The sequence below is a fragment of the Callithrix jacchus genome, chromosome 1 (genome assembly GCF_049354715.1).
Source record: "Callithrix jacchus isolate 240 chromosome 1, calJac240_pri, whole genome shotgun sequence".
Classification (NCBI taxonomy): Eukaryota; Metazoa; Chordata; class Mammalia; order Primates; family Cebidae; genus Callithrix; species Callithrix jacchus.
Window position 1 is genome coordinate 76,926,301 of NC_133502.1, and position 9,147 is coordinate 76,935,447.

The 9,147-nt window shown below is 40.4% G+C and overlaps 1 non-coding gene across 1 annotated transcript; it reads right to left on the reverse strand.

The window, feature by feature from the left end:
• Positions 1 to 6,308: 6,308 nt before the first annotated feature.
• On the reverse strand, positions 6,309 to 6,415 carry LOC118148032 (U6 spliceosomal RNA). The gene has a single exon (XR_004734776.1). It is a non-coding gene; the product is annotated as a U6 spliceosomal RNA (small nuclear RNA).
• Between the last annotated feature and the right edge of the window lie 2,732 nt (positions 6,416 to 9,147).

The following is a 9,147-nucleotide window of genomic DNA, read 5'->3' on the forward strand; positions in this document are numbered from 1 at the left end:
GTTACCTTATAATATACACAAAAATAAACTCAAAATGGATAAAAGACCAAAATATAAGACCAGAAACTATAAAACTCCTGGAAGAGAACCTAAGGGAAAAGTGCCTGGACATTGGCCTTCGGAATGATTTGCTGGGTATCAAACCAAAAGCTCCAGCCACAAAAACAACAATAAATAAATGGGACTCCATCAAACTAAAAAGTTCTGCACAGCAAAAGAAACAATTCACAAAATAGAAGGGCAGCCTAAAGGTAGGGAAAAAAGCTTTGAAAGTCATATATCTGATAAGGGGTTAATATCCAAAATGTATAAAGTACTTATAAAACTCAATAGTAGAAAAAAAATTTTTTAATGGACAAAAACCTGAATAGTTATGTCTCCCAAGAAGACATAAAAATGACCAATAGGTTCATGAAAAGGTGCTCGACGTCATTAAATCACCAGGGAAATGCAAACCAAAGCCATTGTGAGCTACTACCCCACACCCATTAGGATGGCTATGATCAAAGATATATGTCAAAATACAATATAATTGTGAGGGCATGAGAAAAAGAGAATTTTGATACACATTGGCAGGAATTTAGACTGCTACAGCCATTATGGGAAACAGTATAAATGTTTCTAAATAAATTAAAAATAGAAAATGGTGCAGGATTTTTCTTGGCCCCTTTACTGGACACATGACGGGGGCAAATGTTACTCAGCTCACCACACTCAATCCTTTGTGGGAGGGAGCACATGAGCAAGCCAGTGCAGGTCCCAGCCAGCCACTCTGGCGGTCAACATAGGAGCAGGCTTCCTGCAGGGCCCACAGTCAGACCTGTCAGGGGCCAGTGGGTGTGGAACCCGGCTGGCTGCTCCGGACGCCACAGATGGGCAGACCAGGTGCAGGTGAGCAAGTGCAGGACCTTGTCAGCCGCTCAGGGCCCCAGCAGACACAAGCTCTATTTACTCAGCCCACGTTGGCACTCTGTTTGGGGTGCCTGTGACCCTAAAGCCCCAAAGGGTATGTTACAATGCTCTCTTAGCTCCACTGTCCAGGAACAGTAGTGTGTTATCAGCTCAACTGGCCCCTTGCCTCATCATGAGGGTCCCAAGCTCTTGTCCAACACCCAAGAAGAATGAGGTTGTGTGGACGCTTGAAGGATAGTGAAGGCAGAAAATTTTATTCAGTGATGGAAATGACTCTCAGCAGGGAGAGGAGCTAGAGAGGGGATGGGACAGAGTAGAAAATGGGAAGACATGGATCAGAAGATACAAAGTAGCAGAGGTATAGGATGAGTAAGGCCAGAGATCAAATGTACAACATGGGGAATATAGGTAATAAAATTGTACTGAATATGGGAAAAATTAAATAAGTGAGAAAATAACACAAAAGGTAATCAAGGAGGAAAATAAATGAGATCAGAAATAGTGTTAGGAGGGGAAAAAAAATGTATGTTATACCACCCTGGTGTCTCCATAGCTTTAAGTATCTCTGAAAAGAGGGAAACACAACTGTTCCAGATTCACATGCCCATAAAATTAAAGCAAACCAATTATTTAGGAAGAGCCCAGTTATTAAGAGTAACAAGGTTCTCAAGAAATTGCTACAAAAATGAACTTTATAGAGCATTATCTACTGGGTTATGGAAAACAGAAAAAAAAGATATTTCTTTACCTTTTAGAATGGGATCTTTTTCAAAGCAACAAAACAGATATGAACTTACTTATTTCATAGTCGTGGTGTACTATTTAAATGGCTAAAATCACAAAGAATGCTAAAGACAAAATAGTTTTTCTAATCCTCTCTCCCCAGCACCTAGAAGAGTGCCTAACACACAGCAAACATTCAAAAAAGTAATTTACAGCAGTGTTAAAATATGATGAACTTGGACTTCATGTAGACGTTCTAAAACTGTTTTCCTTGATGCTTTTAATCAGTGACAAACTGGACTGCCAAGAGAGAAAATACACAAAAGAAGCTTGGAATTTCTTTCAAAACATACTCCCTTTCTCCACTTGCTCTGGAAGTTGGGATGTGGGTGCAAAATCGTTAAAAGATAAGTTTTCTGGCATGAAACCAGGAACAATTTAAAAGGTGCTATTGTACAGCTGTCAACTCAAGGAACTGTGCTGCAGAACTAACAAGAAAGATACGGGAAACCCCTGATTAAATCAGCTGCAGACTCATTACCCACAGTACCTGCAGGGAGCAGCGTCCATCAGGGTGTCAGGTATATGTTCCATAAAGGGAGGGGACATTTAGCGACTGAGCAAAAATTGAAGGTGGGAGCTGTCATTTACCCACATACTTCTCACTGATAGGGAACTTCATGCTGGTGGCAGCTGCACCACTTTGCCTCCTTTGAAAATAACGAAGTAGTTCCACCAGAGTCACCCAAAGCATTTCACGGAGGACTGACATCGCTGCCTTTATACTCTTTTCACCCTCTGGCCACAAAACTCATTATATAACAATCAGATGCTTTACACTCCAAGGAGCTGAGTTTGCATTCACCTATTAATCTAGCAGCCCTTCCAAACTGGAGGACAGGGAACACATAGGTATGGTAACAGAGGCCTTCAGCGCACAGGTGGATGCATCAGAATGAGGGGTCACTGATGGAGAAAGGAAACTAGAAGCACCTCAAAGCAGCCATCCTCCACTACCAACCAATCCTTAGTGCCACAGCTAGGACTCAGACAAGGTAGGAAGGATGATAAGAAAGGTGAAATTACTAAACTGGCTTCTGTTAATATGCCCTTGCCCTTCTAAAGTAGTGGACTCAGGTAGCATGAAAATGGAACTCCTTGAATCTAGTCGGTGAAACCAGGTGTATGCCCTCATGTGCCCTCCATGTAGAAAAAGCACACCCACACCAACGGGGTGGGCTGCACACCAGGCAACTCTGGGCTTCCTTTTTCATTTTTCATACTTTGAGCTCTTTCCTTCCTTGCAAGTCTGTGCCATCTCTTCCTTTTGCATCTCCATTATCACAGAAGAGTCTTGAATAAACTAAAGATCATTCAGAAATTATTAGTCCTTTCTGAGCAGCTATGAATGTGTCAGACCACACCACACAGACCAACCCCAACAGAAAGTTACCCTCTTTTTAAAGACAACCAGAGAACAAAATTCTATATATTTTATTCTCTAATCTGATCCAAAATCTTGGATTGAAAAATCAAAGTTCCAAAATTTTATCACATGAGGAGGGGGATATGCTAGGGGGAAGCTAAAGACAAGTAAAGAATGTAATAAAAAGGCTGGACATGGTGGCTCACGCCTGTAATGCCAACACTTTGGGAGGCCAAGGCGGGCAGATCACGAGGTCAGGAGATTGAGACCGTCCTGGCTAACATGGTGAAACCCTGTCTGTACTAAAAATACAAAAACTTAACCAGGCATGGTGGCACGCATCTGTAATCCCAGCTACTTGGGAGGCTGAGGCAAGAGAATTGCTTAAACCCGGGAGGTGGAGGTTGCAGTGAGCTGAGGTGGTGCCACTGCACTCCAACCAGGGCAATAAAGCAAGGCTCCATCTTGAAAAAAAAAAAAAAGGAATGTAATAAAAATGGACACCTCTTTCCCCAGGAAATCAAGACTTAAGTTGTCTCCCTGTACAGATAGACAGAGCCAGCTACAAACTGTAGAGCTCAAAGAGGAATGAAATACCAGGAGCAGAGCTGGAACTGGAATGCGAAAGTCAGTTGCATAGGCCCAGGTCTATTGCTACCAAATAACTCCCTGTCCTTCCACCTGAAACCTTGGATCAATTATCTTGCCAGGCCACTGGTGTCACTCCTACAAAACAAGGTACAGACACCCCAAGAAAGTTCCCTTCTGCCAACAGTATCTCATGCTAGACATAAACACCTACTTTCAAAGCTTGAAATTTTATTAGTACCCAAATGATGTTTATTACCCTGCAGCTTGTGATCCTGTCATGGATTCTATCAGCCAAGGAAACTGGATTAACTCACTATACCCAGGCATTTATAACTCTGAAGTGAGCCAGTGTTCAAACAGTGTCCTGAAGACAGATGGAGTTGATCAACCCACAGGTAGATGAGCTTTGCCAGAGCAGGAAGGTCCTGGCTGAAAGAACACCTTGGACCAAGGAGAGAATCCAAAATAATGAAGCAGGAGCCTGCACCAGCCAACCAGAGAGGAAAAGGAGCCAAATGCTGCGTAATCAAATGCAAGAAAAAAAAACAGCAAGATTTTTCATTGAAATAAAAATGAAAAAAAGAGTGCCCATGGAATTTATTTCTAAATGAACTTTCTGAGTAATCTATGTACAAATACAAGGGTAATTAATTTTTTAACTGTGGGGTTCAAAAAACATTTTTAATACCAGAGATAAGTACAGTTTTTTAAAGCAATTTCAACATCTGCAGACGTAACCAGAACAGCTCAAGAGAAAATGAAAATGTAAATAAACACTGAAGGTTAGTCAGTGGGCTAGAGTCCAAGGAGAGAGAAAGAAGCAGAGAACCCAGTGAAATTTATCCAAATTCTAAACCTCCCAAAATATAGGTGGGAAAAAAATACCAATCATTTTAGTCTTTCATCATTTTCTGCGGTAGTTCTTGTTTTTGTGTTCGCTATTTGTTGTTGTAAGGAAAATACAATGTGACAGTTTCAAACAAGGCATTTATATGATAAACTCTGGCCTTTGTCTTTGGGTGCTGTCTCTGGAACAGGAGTCATTGTGTTCGGTGTCTGCTGGAAGGCACTTTGGTAGGGAGACTTCTAGATTTGTCTCCCTAAGTGGTGTGTGTATCCAATACCCATCGTGCTCCTTCCATTAGTTTGCTCATTTGTGGTCCCCACTGTTGAAGATTGTAGGCAGTTGGTGTCAGGTGGTTTGTTAATTCTGTAGCTATAATAAAGCGCTGTTTTCTAAAAACAAACAAACAAACAAAAGCCTATTTTTCTCTGATTGCTATCCTTCCCAACACTTAACTCTCGCCAGCTGCTAGCAAATGAATAAATTATATTTATTAATAAGTTTCTCTTTACACTTTCTTTTACATAGTTTCTCACCTTCAGAATTCCAGCAGTATTAAGAACTACTATAGCTGAATGTTGCAGGATTGGGACAAAGATTGAGATGGGTTGAATATGCATTTCTTGGCTCAGCATAATCCCAATTGCCGGATGCCAGTTTATATATTCTTTTCTAGGAGTCATGCAATTTTCTCAACTCTCTACTGTGCATTTTAAAGTGACATCCTGGAATAAATTAACCACCAGGTGGGTGATGAGCTGGCTCACTTCAGAAACTTTGTTTTAGTTTGAAATCTGGATTCAGCCAAGTCTTTGGAAAAGTCAAATCCGACGATTATCTAAATAGCTAAGGGGAAAAGATACTCATTGCCTTTATAATCTGGGTAATTGGTATAATTGCCAGCAGGTTCTTTTTTTCTTTCTTTCTTTCTTTTTTTTTTTTTTTTTTTGAGACGGTGTTTCACTCTTGTTACCCAGGCTGGAGTGCAATGGCGTGATCTCGGCTCACCACAACCTCCGCCTCCTGGGTTCAGGCAATTCTCCTGCCTCAGCCTCCTGAGTAACTGGGATTACAGGCACTCGCCCCAGCTAAATTTTTGTATTTTTAGTAGAGACGGGGTTTCACCATGTTGACCAGGATGGTCTCAATCTCCCGACCTCGCGATCCACCCCCCTCGGCCTCCCAAAGTGCTGGGATTACAGGCGTGAGCCACCGCGCCTGGCCCACCAGCAGGTTCTTGAATGTCTATATGGAAAGACAGACTCAGCCTTGGCAATTAGACTCCCGATCAGAATGTCCGCAGTGGAGTCTGAATTACCTATCCTCTGACTCTACTTCTCTATCTTTTTCTCCTAGTGGAGGCCTGGCCCTAGGCTTTCTGGTTCGGTGCTGGTCTCTGCAGGGCAGCGGCAGAGTCTCTGGGAAGGAGAAAAGGGCCACCAGGCTGGGGTGTGAGCGAGCTGGGGAAGCAGGCCCCTCTACTGTAGAACTCCTGGAGCAACTGCGGGCCGCCTGCGGCAAAGCACTTAACCTATTTGTGTCTCCATCTCCCATTTGTAAATGGAGTAATAATAACCTCTCTGCCTTCTGGGGCTCTTGTGAATCTCCATTAAAGTTCATAAATCACTTTAAATATGGGAGTCATTGCCCGTTGCCCTAGCAGGTGGAAGATCTCTGGCCTGAGTCCTCCCTCCGTGTTTCCAGGCAGCTGGCTTCCTCTTAGAGGAGATGCGAACAGTAACTCTCTGCTCCCTTTTTCTTTTCTTCTCTTTTTTTTTTACATTGCATATTATTTCTTTCTTTCTTTCTTTTTTAAATATGGAACGCTTCACAAATTTGCGTGTCATCCTTGCGCAGGTGCCATGCTAATCTTCTCTGTATCGTTCCAATTTTAGTATATGTGCTGCCGAAGCCAGCACTCTGCTCCCTTTTTCTATGAGCACTGAGTATCCACAGCAAAACATACTCACCCTTTTTCCTAAATATCTGTGTTCCCAGTGCTACATGTTTCCATAACAATTCAAAAAGTATTAATAATTTTGGATACAATTTACAAAATTAACATCTTTGTGAAAATCCCATCAAGGCTATGGAACTATCATCCGTAGTTATTTCCATGTATCAATTTATCTCCATGCTATGTCCAAGGGTCTATTTCTATGAATTCAGAAACAGATTAATCTTGAACAGCATCTCTCAGTGAGCCTAACATCTAAATCAATGAACCTTTAAAAAAGATAAAATAGCCACACATTTTTAAGCTGCACATACATGCATACATGCATATAAACACAGCTGTGAAGCAAACTCTTAAGTTATATTCTACCTTTTTTTTTTTTGCAGATGGAGTTTTGCTCTTGTAGCCCAGGCTGGAGTGCAATGGCGTAATCTTAGCACACCACAACCTCTGCCTCCTGGGTTCAAGTGAGTTCCCTGCCTTAGCCTCCAGAGTAGCTGGGATTTCAGGCACGTGCCACCACACCCAGCTAATTTTTGTATTTTTAGTAGAGCGAGGGTTTCACCATGTTGACCAGTCTGGTCTCGAACTCCTGATCTCAGGCGATCTACCTGCCTCTGCCTCCAAAAGTGCTGGGATTACAGGCTTGAGCCACTGAACCTGGCCCTTACATATTTTTTTAATGCAGAATGTTTACTTTTTATTTAAAATGTTTTTTAATTAACATATAATACGCTCATAAATATGTACATATTCATGAAGTACATAGCAAGCTTATAATATGTGTAATGTAGGGATCAGATCAGGATAATTTCCATGTCCAATATCTCAAACTTTTATCATTTCTTTGTTTTGGAAACATTCCAAATCCTCCTAGCTATTTGGAACTAGATCATATTTTACTGTTAACCATAGTTACCCTACAGTGCTACAGAGCCCCAGAACCTATTCCTCCTATCTAGCTGTAAGTTTGTATTCTTTAAAAAAGTCACTGGAGTATTAAAAATGTCTCACAAGAACCACATTTTTAGGGCTGCATTAGCTTACTTTGGCTGCTTTTTAAAAGATTCAAACATATGAAGTGTTCTAAAAATAAACTTCTCTAGAAACCATTTTGACTTAAATGACTATCAGTAGGGAGCTAGTTTCATAAGTTGTGGTTCACCCAGGGTGTATGAGTGAATGTATGTATAGTCACACACATCCACACAGAATGCAGTTCTAGATATATTTTAAATTTTTTTAGACAGTGTAGAATAGAACTTATAATAGATTAATATTTATGTTTTAAAAAGAGATACATATTATATACAATAAAAGTGAAAGAAGACTACAAATTCTTATATATAATAAAAGGGATATTTTATATATATATATGTATGTGTAATATGGTATATACACAAACTATCTCTGCAAAAAACTGGTAACGGTGGTTTCTTCCAGAAAGATACACTAAGAAAATTAGACTAATGGTTGTAGGCAAAAATCTAAGATTTTTGTGTACATTTTTGGGGTGGGTATTTAATATTTTTTATCAAAATAACATACCACTGTTCTAATTTTTAAAATTTACATCACAGTAGTATGTTTTTCATGTGATTAGCATCCTACTGTTTTGTTGTTGTTGTTGTTGTTGTTGTCTTTGGTTTTTTTTTTTTGAGACAGACTCTCACTCTGTCTCCCAGGCAGAAGTGCAATAGTGCGAGCTTGTCTCACTGCAGCCTCTGCCTCCCAGGTTCTAGCAGTTCTTCTGCCTCAGCCTCCAAGTAGTTGGGATTACAGGCATACACCACCATACCTGGCTAATTTTTGTATTTTTAGTAGAGACAGGGTTTCTCCATGTTGGTCAGACTGGTCTCAAACTCTTGACCTCAGGTGATCCACCGACCACGGCCTCCCAAAGTCCTATGATTATAGTTGTGAGCCACCACCCCTGGCCACTGTTTTGTCTGTAAAACATAGATGTTTTACATTGTATGCTATTAAGAAAATGTCAATTACTAGAAAGCAAACTGGTGTCATTGTAGTTTTAAATTGCCTGCCTACTACAGGATGAATAGATTACAAAATAACACCCCAAATGTGTTCAAGTGATTTACAAAACTTGATTTGGCACAAAAAGATACAGACACTCATTGGTGAATAGGTAATACATGTGTCCCCTGTTATCATGAGAGTACACTTAGGGAATTACTTTATACTCCTCCCCTGGAATTAGTCTCCTTGTGGACAAGAAAAATGCCTTATTCATCTAATTCCCTCGCCAAAAGTCCAGCTCAATACCTGGCAAATATTAATACTAGGTGTTCAAAAAAATATGTATCAAGTAAATAAATTAGATTCACAGCTTGATTTCTTGTCTTTTATAACTAGTTTCTTTAATGTTGAACTTTTCAAAACCTTTAATGAATAACTGCACATCATAAATTAGATGAGGTAAATATAATACACAGCATTTGCCAAACTTGTTTCACCATGGAAGAAAAACATTTTCCCCACAAATTCCCTTGCAAGACTAGCTGTAATGAAGCCTAGATAAATAAAAGTGGAAAACATTGCATTGGCTTTTAATTTACACCTCTCCTTCTCCTAAAAATCCAAGGGCAGCAGAGGCCATTAGTGCTCACTGAATATTCCTGGGCTCCCTGCATTTCCCATACTTCCTTATTTTGGGGTCTGGGACACATGATTGCA